The sequence below is a fragment of the Physella acuta genome, unplaced genomic scaffold (assembly GCF_028476545.2).
Source record: "Physella acuta isolate Inbredline_101_S28 unplaced genomic scaffold, ASM2847654v3 ptg000235l, whole genome shotgun sequence".
In the NCBI taxonomy this organism is placed as follows: Eukaryota; Metazoa; Mollusca; class Gastropoda; family Physidae; genus Physella; species Physella acuta.
Window position 1 is genome coordinate 36,758 of NW_026731754.1, and position 12,355 is coordinate 49,112.

Consider the following 12,355-nt stretch of genomic DNA (forward strand, 5'->3'; position numbering starts at 1 on the left):
GAAATTTAGAAAAATTGTACTGTATATAGTAAAACTAAAATGCTAATTTTTCTTTCCCATAATTTTCCTTTTTTAATGCATTACTCAATTATCTGTTTTTATTTTATTTATCCCTTACAAAATATTGCATAAATGAGTTAGACTAGTGTCATTATATAGCTGCGATGCACGATTAGTTGAAATACTAAACACTAACAATTTAAAAACAAAATCTTGGTAACAACATAGCAGACTTACCCCAAAGCCAGACGGCTCTAAATTTACAACGCTGTTAGTGATCTGGATATAACCACTTCCAAATACATTGTATTTTTCACTCCTTAAATTTTATTTTCGGTTCTCTACTTTACGGACGGACTAAACCGTCTAGTTCAGTTTTAATTCTCATTTATTCGGCAAAAAAAAGCAATTATACTAATCAACCTTTCACTTCAAATAAATAATAGTCAAAACAGGAGACTTCCTGCCTTCTAAAAATGTTTGGTTCTAAGCGTCTTTTATAAGCTATTGGACGAATCACTCATACAAATACATGTTGAAGTAATTAATATTTTTCTAGCCTGGTTTATTCAGTGTTTTATTTACTAAAAGTAGCCGATCAACTGAATTGTGTGTCAGAAATGACCTGTATAATATTTTAGGGAGCTTCTCTTTATGTAAACCATTTCCAAGTAGAAAGCGACTACAGCTGATGGCGTATTGAATTTTTCATAGGTACAGTTTGTGTATTTTTAAAACTCATTTTATTTTCATAAGAGATCACTGGTCAGGACTGTGTTATTTTTAGGGAGCGTCCGCTTTATATAAACAATGTCTCAGTCGGCGGTGATGACAGCTAGTATTTATAATTAAGTATGTGCACATGTAAGATATTTTTAAGAATTGAATCTTCTAATGCGAATATTAAAACTTTAGTGATTATAGTAAACACCAAAAATTAAGCAGTACATTATGAGGACCTTAAAAGTCGGGGGAATGGTCCAAGACCTCAATGCTTTCAGCTGCAACCCCCCCCCCCTCCCTTTCACTCCTGAATACGCTACTACTCTTCTTTTATATTAAATTATTCTTTTTTCTCCATTGTGGTAACAATCGAATACCTGCAAATGTGAAAATTATTTCTCCATTTTATTCTGCATCTGTCAGATTTTTTATCAACCACATAAAATTAGCCTACATCGCAGCCGGAAAATGCCGATATTTTACTTGTGTGAAGTTGGGGTAGAGGGGAATGAACACAGTTCTATGTTAGGTTATTGTAGTAATGTATATGTTTGTGTAGGGTATTCTCAGTTGTACATCGTGTGCAGATAGAGGCTTAGCTTAATCGGCTAATTATTTGTCAAAGAATTTTTTTTAATTTCAATCTATTGCTTCAAAACAAAAGACATCACATCATGTAAGTAACTGCAGAATTGATTTAGACTTGGTGTAGCAGCAGATTTGGCTAAACGCAGACGCTGCCCTGAAAATCGGGATTGTATCTGAAAAGAAGCAAAATAAAATCACTCTCTTTAAAAAAAATGTTCCTTAAAGTTTTAGAGAAATATAATCATACACACATGTGCACACGCGACACGTTTAGGAGGTTTTTTTTTCATACTCGACGCGATAGTCAATGCAATAGTATATGATTTAATTACTTGTGTTAAGCATAGTTTTCTTTCATATAATTAAGAAAAGTCTATTGCCCATACTTTATTTGATATGTAAATTATTTATATTTTAATAAGTTCATTACAAAAAAATAAAAACTTAAATAAAAACACATAATAAAATGTTATACAACCCGTGTGTACTCGTGTACTGCAATTTCCCATGACAAAGTTTTAAAAATATTAAATTAAAAGAAATTAATTCTACTTGAACCATTGTCCACTTCCTCGTAAGTTTCAGTTCCCCACCTATTGCCCCGTTCTACAAAAGTATCATCCCCATCTTAACCATCATAGAATAAAATTGCATTGCGTAAAGACTGGTGTTCAGTTACCTGCATTGTTTATTTGTAGGACAACCGCTATCTCCTGTACAGAATATTCTTTTTTCTTTCCTTGCATCTGTAAAGTGTTTAGCGTCGCAGCTAAATAATTTTTTTTTAAAAATTAAATGTTTAGGTAAAATATTTTGTTTGAAAAAAAAACTTAGGAAAATAAAATAAATATCCATAAATTTAAATAAAAACTATAAAATTATAAATTAGCTGAACGTTTTAAATAGTACAATAAATTTGCTCTTTTAAATAAAATAATTGGTTTAGAAAATGCGTGTTTTTTATAAGCGAACAATGCTTTTTCATTAACGACAGCAAGTTTGTTTTATCTACTTTTTTAAATGCATTTAAATGTTTTCATTAGAAATATTTCTATGTATATTTATTTTTAAACTTTAGTAATCCTTTTATAATTAGCCGACTAAATACATCAAATACATTTGCTAAATAGTAACTTGTGATCCAGCGTCACCATACAGATTGTTTGTACTCTATCATTTTATCAATCAATCAATTTTTAAACTTAATAGTTATTAATTTTTTTTTCAAAAAGTCATACTTCATCTGATTAAATTATCTTGCATTGTCATCAGATACGAATGCATTTGTAAATGGGTTAAAAATCAGTACCAAAAATATGCCAAAACTCCATTAAAAATAATTATTTTATTTTGAGCTAGATAAAACATCATTATTAAAAAAGTTAGGTCAATTCTATTGAATATTTGCAGATATTTGCTTAAAACGAAGGAATATTTTAAATGTTCTTACCTTAAAAAGATTATAAACGTTAAATGTGTTCCTATATTGGTTCTTACTATTTAAATCGAGACTACATGTTTTAACAATACATTAATTTTCCGGATAATTAGCGATAGTTAGTACTATAGAAATGTAGAGTCAATGAAAATTATATTTTTGTGATACTATTTGTTTTCGTTTTTCTTAATTATACGTTATTAAATAATTAATAAACAAAAACATACCAATTCACTACAGTAACCAGAAAAGGCAGAAGTAGAATCAGAAAATAAAGAAACTTCATTCTTGAAAAAGGTCTTCCTGTGCTAACGTTCAATATCAGCTCACAGTAATAACATAAATATTAAAAATGTATAGAGAATTTGCTCAATTGAAGATTAGTCTCAAGATTAGCCAAAACTAGTTCAATCTTACTCTGCATAAACGTTTGAGCTAAAGCAATCAACTTGTGAGCCAATGGCAAACTAACACCTGTGGCTGAAATATCCTTGTTTGCATTTTAAATATTATAATTATCTTGAGACGAAAAACAAAACGATTTATAATTTTTTTTATGCTGCCAGTTAATCAAATTTATTTTTCATTGTCACATTTGCTAATACTTACCTACAATTTATAAACATCTGTAAAATATGGTTTATTACAATTAATGAGCAGAAATTTTTAAAATTTCACTTAGATTAAATTAACCAGGATAATCGTTTGTGTCTAGCCACGTGTACCACTTATACCTGCGAGTGTTATATCTGAAATAAAATAAATTGATACACATCTTTCGATCATAAAATATAGGTATATATATATATATATATATATATATATATATATATATATATATATATATATATATGTCGGCGTGTGTATTCGTGTGTGTGTGTGTGTGTTTAAAATTCTAAAAACAAATTATTTTCAAGCAATTATAACAGTGACCTAGATACGATGACGTCATAGTTCAAAATGTAGAAATTGTGTGTTTCATCTAAATATCTTTAAATTATTAAAAGTAATTCAAAGAATGAGTCGATAAGCAAGTACCAAGTAAATTGTTGATAAAGCATTCAATATAACTGTTTTAAACACATACGCCAATTGGCCTTCTGTTTCAGTGATACGTTAAGATTTAGTTCAAATTGATAACAAACAGCTGATGCTGTAAATGATGTGGAAGAGTTTGTCTACCTTGGCAGCAAGATCAGCAAAACGGTAGGCACAGAGGAGACATACGTGCAAGAATTAACAGACCCCGCTGCGCTTTCACAGTTATGCGACCCATATGGTTCGGCCATCTCCATTACCACAAAAATTAGGATATTTAACCCATAGAGAGATGGCAGGACAAAGTGCCGAATTTAGAACTGTGGAGGAAAGCTAGGCAAATAAGAAGGAGGAAGTGGCGCTGGGTGGGTCACACACTGCGAAAGGCTCACCCAAATGTTACACGCCAAGCGTTTGAGTGGAACCCCCATGGAAAGCGCGGAAGAGATGGCGCCCAAGATAGATCTGGAGGCGGAGTCTTCTTGAAGAACTGAAGCCAACAGGGATGTCTTGGGAGATTACAAAACTAATAGCCAGGGATCGGAAGAAATGGAAGGAAATGGTGGAGGCCCTATGTTCCATACGGAGCAAAGAGGACTAAGTAAAGTAAATTGTTGATAACGTATTCAATATCACAGCTTTAAACACATAAGCCAATTATCCTTCTGTTTGGTTTATTGATATCTTATCATTTAGTTCCAATCGATAACCAACAGCTGATGCTTTACCCAGACAGGCCAAACATTAATATCCTCAGTTATAAAATTTATATTGTTAAAATATATTTGAGAGGAATTAGTTAGAACTTAGCTATATACGTTATATCGATTTTTTTTTATTTTCAAATATACAGCTAGAGCTTTATACTTTGTTTTATCTGCATACCATAATGTTATCCTAATGTAGAAATGAACTTATTGACGTTAAACTTGATCATTTGTCCATGGTATCATTTGTCCTGATATATTTTGTCCGTGAGATCAATTGTCCTTGAGATCATTTGTCCTGAGATCATTTGTTCGTGAGATATTTTGTCTGAGATATTTTGTCTGAGATCATTTGTCCTGAGATCATATATATATATATATATATATATATATATATATATATATATATATATATATATATATATATATATATATATAATTATATATATATATATATATATATATATATATATATATATATATATATATATATATATATATATATATATATATTAGATTTAGCCATCGAGTGTTGAAGCGAGACTTATTCCTAGTGTTGTGGGAACTTTTAAACGACTGTCTGTGGGGGCCAACTTGCTCATATGTGATGCGCTCAGGATGACACTGCCGCCGGTTGTATTCAAGTAGTAACCTCATCCGCTTATGCACGGGGCGCTATATCACATATTTCCGTTAGGAGTCCCCACTCCAATATGTACAAATGTTAGGCCTATGACAGAAACCTTTGCGGGGCTGTACTCAATAGCTTCCCAAGTTTTCATGGCGATTGGGTGAATGCTGCAGTAATGCATAATAGTCAGAAAAATGTTTTTCACATGTACAACTGTATGTGGCCAGGTCACGCGTTGGATAACCTTCAGATTTAGGGGAGGGGGGGACGACTAACAAAAAGCCAAACCCTCGCACCCCCCACCTCAATGACGTCATTATAAATAGTAATTGACTATTAATAATGTTCAATTAATTCTAAACGTTCTAATTAATTTCTAAATAATTATATAAAAATAATCTTACCTGCCCTGTTTTGTGAATTAGATGTGCCTAATACTATGAAAGTAAATTAATATCTGTTGACTAGATCTAGTGCTGTCTAGTGTCTGACAAAATGTTCTGAAGTGGTGAATCGTACGGTTAGGAAGTAGTTAATAAACGATACATTTATCTCCTCGATACTTGTGAGGTTGAGAAAGAGGGATGGGATAGGGGTCGGCTCGGGAAAAAAACTTGAAAGAGACAACAAAACGCCTTGATCTATGTACGTCAGCATCGCCCATTGTAAAACTTAACCAGGGGAGATAATTCCAAGTATAGACCTTAAAAGTTTACTATGATATTTCTTGTAAAAGCAAAAACAAGTAAACGTATATAAAACTGAAGTTTCTAGTATTGTATTATTTTTTTATTATTTGTAGGATACAAGACAGTACAGGATACCAATTCAACCACTATCACAAACACATATTAACATTGAAAAATGTACATTGGATTTCTGGTCCCTTAACAATGCCGCAAAGAAGAACCGCGCATCATGAAAAGAATTTAGCCGCCGACAGCGTGTGTTTGGTTGTAGGGAAATAGAACTCGGCCTTGACGATGGTTAAAAAATACAACTATAAATAACTGTTTTAAATATGTAAAAGAATTTGTTGACAATTTTCGAACCCCCTTTTTGGTCCCCATCCCCTGCCTCATCCGCAACAGTAAACTTTGGAGGATCGGTCGAACAGTTACGTGTCCTCTATTTAGCTATCAAAGGGGGGGCAACGAGTCAAAGAAGTCATTCAAATTTGAAGAGTTGCCTATATTTTACACTGTAGTTTGTTTAATGGATTTTATCTTTTGCGGTAGAGCGTGGTATAGTGACTGTAAAATAAAGATAAACGTACCGCAGCTACAGTGTTTTTCTTTTACAAACCAAATAATGAAATATTAAGGCAAAATTGCACGAAAATTAAATTCAAAATTTTAAAAATTATTAATTTTGGTCAGCCGTGGGCCCCTAAACGGCCTCCCCCCCCCCCCCCCGCGCATTGCGGGGGGGTCTGGCGGGACTGTAGTTTCGCCTCTGTTCATCAGGTAAATGAACAACTACTGACTAGTGTCTTTAACAAAATGTGCAGAAGTGTTCAGTTTACAGTCCAGTAGTTCATAGACGGTTCGTTAATCTATACATTACATCATATTTTAAGAGTAAGGGTGTGGTGAGGGGTAGAGGTGAGGGGTAGAGGTGAGAGGGGGAAGGGGAGAGAGTTGGGAAGGTTCATTGGAAGGGGACAAGAAAGCGCCGATAAACATCTACATCAAGAAGACCAGGATAGTCGCCGCAACATTTCCCCAGCCCGATTTCAAAGCGTGCCGGCACACTCAAATTTCAGATGCTTCGCTGAAGGGAGATAACTTAAACTTTTACAAGTTTATTGATACAGTTGTAAAAATGAACGCAATTATAAATGTATGAGATCGAAATAAATAATTATATTTTTTGTAGAATTCAGGCCAGTAGTTTAAACACACAATCATAGATATGTATTTTAATAATGTAAACAATATAACAATGCTTTTTTGTTCTCCTAATCGACGCAACTAAACAAGAACGGTAGGCTACGTCTTTGAAGTTGTCTATATGTCTGGCGGTCTCTCGAGCTATAGTCTGTGCATTTTTCTCAAAGACGTTTGCCGACTATCGTGTTTTTAACTGTAGAAGAAAGATAACTCGACCTCCACCAAATTTTTTTTTTAATATTTTTTTTATAATTTAGCCAGGATTTTTGGGCCCCCAATCGATCTGCCCCCCCCCCCCCCCCGCATTGCGGGGTCTGGCTGCACTGTAGTTCTGCTCCTGTTTTAAACGTTTATTTTTATTTTTTTACCTTTTTTTGTGGGTATGTTGTTCATTTTAGCAGATGATCATCAATCCCGAAATTTTGAATATGTTTTTTTAAATACCACCTAGAAGGTAGAAGGAGAAAGAGAAAGAAAGGATGACAAAGAGATACATCTGAAATGGAATTTAGGTATACAGTGCTGGATTTAGAAATAACCTAAGAAATCGACGGGAGCTACTTTATATATTTGTCCAACAAAAGATTGTAAACTGTGGCATTTCTTTTAGAAAAAGTATTATTTTATGTTATTTTCAAACCCTTATGAAGGCCATGTTGTATTTCTACTACAGTTATATACTACCTTTTTGTCGGCAATTTTTTGTTTTGTATTGAATTAACTGTCAGTGGCATATAACATGTGACTCTATATTACTTTGTCGAAAACATTGATTAGCTTACTAACGACGGATAATATTCTAGTATTTTATACCAATTACAGAGACATATCCCAACACATTTGTTTATGCTTAAGTCACAGTAATTCTTTTACAATCATGCAGTTTTAAATAACAAGACATTGGGACTGTTTAAAATTTAAGCCAGCTTAAAGCCTAAACTTACATTTTCTTCTACATAACACCTAAACCTGTTTTTTGGTAATTTCTTCTATATTTTACTTCAACTTGTTTGGTAACTAGTATTATATAAGACCCTAACATATTTTTAGCTAGTTCAACATAACATGTGAAAATATTTGGTAGCTAGTTCAACATTATACGTAAACCTGTTTGCCAATTAGTTCTACATTTCATTTGAACCTGTTTGGTGGATAGACCTATCACTTACAAAGACATGTCGTAAATACATTAAAATATAAGTACTTGATCCCTCGAAACATATCGACTATTTCTATCAGACTAGCGTGCCCGTCAGCGAGCGATGCTGCGGGGCTAAAATAAAGTATGAGGAAAGACCGGGGCAAAGTGGTTCCATAGTCTATCGCACTGTTTAAAAAAAACCGTGCTACTGTATATCTTGGGGTATGGTATAATATCTTCCAGTGAATAACATTTTTTTGTTGTTTTAGAAAATATAGTATTATTTGACTTTTGCATTGAAAAACAATGTTGCTTTATCTTAGTTATTGCATAAATAATTTTAACTTGAAAGTGGAAAATGCAAAGTATTTCTGTCCACAGTCAGAAAATGTCTGTGACAATTAGAAATTAAACCACGCAGCTGTAAAATCAACCATAAACATGTATATACTCACACCAACGAGAAACAGACAAAGTCGAATTTTTTTCTTCAATAGTCAATCGAAAAGTATGTCTGTATTACTTTTGATTAACTTGTATGTCATGTGTACGACAAACAATCAAAGTTATGGTTTAAGCACTAGTTTAACAATAGAATTTTAATTCAAAATCAGTATGTATTTTAAAAACTCCACTAGATGGCACGCCGATTTAACATTCACATCATGTTTTTAAACATCATGTGAGAGAAAGAAAAATGTTAACTTTTTTAGTCTGCCTCCATGCAGACAAGATATAGGAGTTCAATATATCTGAAAAGATAATTACATTTAAACATATGGTTTCTAAAAGGAATATATATATATATATATATATATATATATATATATATATATATATATATATATATATATATATATATATATATATATATATATATAATGTTTTAGAAATATTTTTTGCTGACAAGCAAATAGTCATAGACATGATATCTTTCTGTAAATATCTCTTTTAAATTTGTTTTTTTTTGACGTTTTGCGAGCGAGAATTCGACCACGATTTCTACTTTAGTGACTCCTTTAAAATTGACTCGAAGGACAAGATAACATGATAATATCAAGTTTGACTCAACTAGGTCTTTCGTCATTTTTACAAAAAATGTAGGGATGCGTTTAAAACGAGATAACATTTTATCCAATTATACACAGGTTGTTTGCATTTACCTTGTACACAATGCTTTTATCTATGGGATTCGACCGCTTTAAATTTAAGAATCATTCAAGTTGTGTGATGATATTAAATATTTAATTAAGTTTTCCTAAATACCAACTTAGAACAAATTTCTCAAAAGTGTAAACGAGCACCAGTAGTTATATAATGATCTCATTTAGAATGGAAAATACCTACACGCATTTCAGTCCCTCGGCACAGTCATTATCGGAAGCACATAAATGGCTAGTGTCTGCTTTACAACTAAATATAAAACATAAATTTAAAAAAAATAAAGTTTTAAAAAAAAATATACAAATAAAGTATGTAGCAACGACCGAAACAGAATGAAAAATTGAATAAAAAATGAGACCAGAATTTAATTTGATGTTTCAGTAGTTATCGTATATCTTGCGTATAAAAAGTTGTTTCTTTTTATAAAAAATGAGATAATAACTCACCCTTGAGTGTACATAGTGTAAACAGCAAGTATCAGAATCAGGAAAAACAGCAGCTTCATTCTCGAGATATGCGAGTCTGTAGCAAGGAATAAACATTCAACGTGTTTTTAAACTGACTCTCCATTTAGAAGATAATTACAGTGCATACATTTTTTGTGATAATGCTGTTTTTAGCAGTGTCTACTCTTTTGGTAAATTATAATAATCACTAAACAATATCATGTTAACTTATGTTAACTTTGTTATATTAAAATATTGTAGTATAAATTCGCTAAAACTAAACAAAAATGATTTGCGTTAATGTTGCTATCCCAACACTCTTGTAACTTTTTTTCGGGGTTCTTTGTGATATTGAAATGTCAATGATATTCTTCAATTATGTTCGATTGTAGAACTTTCGTTGCAATTCAGTACAACGTTATTGCCCATGATTTATGCCGGGTTGAAACAATTAAAACTGACATACCTTTGGCATTCATAAACAGATAGCTCATTGCGTTACCTAGCTATATACTGCACAAAAAATTACAAACTAACATACCTAGCTTGGTATTAACCAAATTGTGATATTACGAAAGCCCAAAAACACGGCATGCACCTTCAAAATAGGAAATTGAGTCTTAAGTCAAATCGAATTTAATTTATGTTCCATTTACGACAATTTTGAGCCAAAGATAAAAAAGGTTTTGATTGAAAAACAACAGGTCAATTCTCGCATTTACAGGTTAAGCTAACCTAATCAGCTAAATAGTTAAAGAGGAAATCAGTTAACATTGGGCTATAATCTGTGTGATTAAAGGTAATCCTCTATTCCGCTTGTGCCTAATTCACATGGGGTAGACAAAGTATAGTTCATCTGTTTCAGTGACGTCGGTATATGAAGCAATGGTGTAGTCAGTTAAGCCCCCATCAGAGCTGGGTGGACTCTTTTTATCCGGGGCGGTAGACAGGTTTTAAGGGGGTGTATATGCAAGCTACTACGAGAAGCCTGAAAGAAACACAAGGGCATTCTGCTCAATAGAATCCGCATTCGAACTTGAGACTTTCGGGTTAGAAGTCTAGCGCTATACCGCTAGGCGACACCGTCATATTAAAGTAAAGATAGTTTAATCCTTCCATTTATATTATTCCATTTAAAAACATAATTTAGCTGTATTAAGACCATTTCTAAATATACTTTTGACTTCTGTAGTAGTAGATGTATTACTTTTGTCAAGAACTGTAATTTTTTGTGGTGTTTTGTCCACAATTGGAAAATATTTAAAACATAGAGAAATAAAATCACGCTCATGGAAACAATAAATAGTGCATTTAAAATATAAGTGTGTACAAATATAAAAAACACACATACACACATACATATGAAATCTTTTCTAGCCTTTTCTAGCGTAAGGACCTCTATATGATCATCTACTTTTGACGCCAACACCCCCCCCCCCACAGTACTTAACCCTAACGTTCAAAGCTATAATCCATCTGGCGGCAATGTTCATAAAAATGTTGAATCCCTATTGTCATTAATAGAGAATTCACTAATATACATTTAAACACATTCTAACCGCATTATTTAGTTTATACACGACCTAGTAACGCAATAATGTCAATGTTTATATTCTAATTTTTTATTTCATATCTAAATTAGTGTAAATAAGAATACTACTAACCAAAACAAATAATGTAATTTAACTGTTTGGTTTAAGAAGAAAAAACCTATATAGATTTTTCTTTTTCAATCAGCATGTGTTGTCATATTTGGGTTGTCAGATATACAGATTTATGTAGTTTTTCGTTAGCGGTGTTAATGATTAAACGTCTCTAAACCAAATCGTTTTCTGACTAAGTAACCTCGGGTCACAGATGATTGTGTTTTATTTTTCTACCTTTACAATGAACTCTACGTGTTTAATGTCTCTTGATATCAATAGAACTATTACTTTATCTAATTCTTCAAACTCAAAAACAACTGTGACTACAAATTTAGTAGTCCTGTTAATCACGCTTACTTACATATATTTTCTTCAATCGAAAATTGCTCAGAAAACAGCCGAGCCAGCATATTTTCTAAATTATCTAATAATGTGTTTAAGTTAAACTTGTCTCTTATTTGACGATTTATACCTTATTAGTTAAGTGGGTTTTGTGTTTGTAATGACAGCGACCTTGGTTGTGTTTAATGTCCCAGTGTTTTCAAATCAAATCACAACAGAGAGAGGTATTAAGCAGAGATATAGCTTGGAACGGGTTGTAATTATATATGTATATGTATATATATATATATATATATATATATATATATATATATATATATATATGTGTGTAGAGTGGCCTTTTTATAGATTTATAAACCAGTGCTGTATGCGTATGATTATGCGTATAGGAATGCGTATAAACAGCCTTTACTAATGATTAAAACTGAAATTACAATTCCACATGTTTGAAACTTTGCATGGCGAGAACCACTTTTTACAAGCTTTAATTACACTCACTTCCTCGTCAGTCTGTCTGGCTAGATCGAAACGCCCGTGTGAAATTGCAGGCTTTTCTAACTGACAGATACGGTTCGTAGTTGGTACGTGTGTCAAGACAT

At 32.3% G+C, this 12,355-nt stretch overlaps 2 long non-coding RNA genes across 2 annotated transcripts; both read right to left on the reverse strand.

Moving 5' to 3' along the window:
* Positions 1–1,214: 1,214 nt before the first annotated feature.
* LOC131938167 (uncharacterized) lies at positions 1,215–3,122 on the reverse strand. The gene is made up of 3 exons (XR_009386277.1): positions 2,977–3,122; positions 1,991–2,080; positions 1,215–1,484 (listed from the first exon to the last, which is right to left on the reverse strand). It is a non-coding gene; the product is annotated as an uncharacterized LOC131938167 (long non-coding RNA).
* A 5,623-nt stretch (positions 3,123–8,745) lies between these two features.
* Positions 8,746–9,844, reverse strand: LOC131938169 (uncharacterized). Its single transcript, XR_009386280.1, has 3 exons — positions 9,769–9,844; positions 9,506–9,571; positions 8,746–8,910 (listed from the first exon to the last, which is right to left on the reverse strand). It is a non-coding gene; the product is annotated as an uncharacterized LOC131938169 (long non-coding RNA).
* Positions 9,845–12,355: the final 2,511 nt, after the last annotated feature.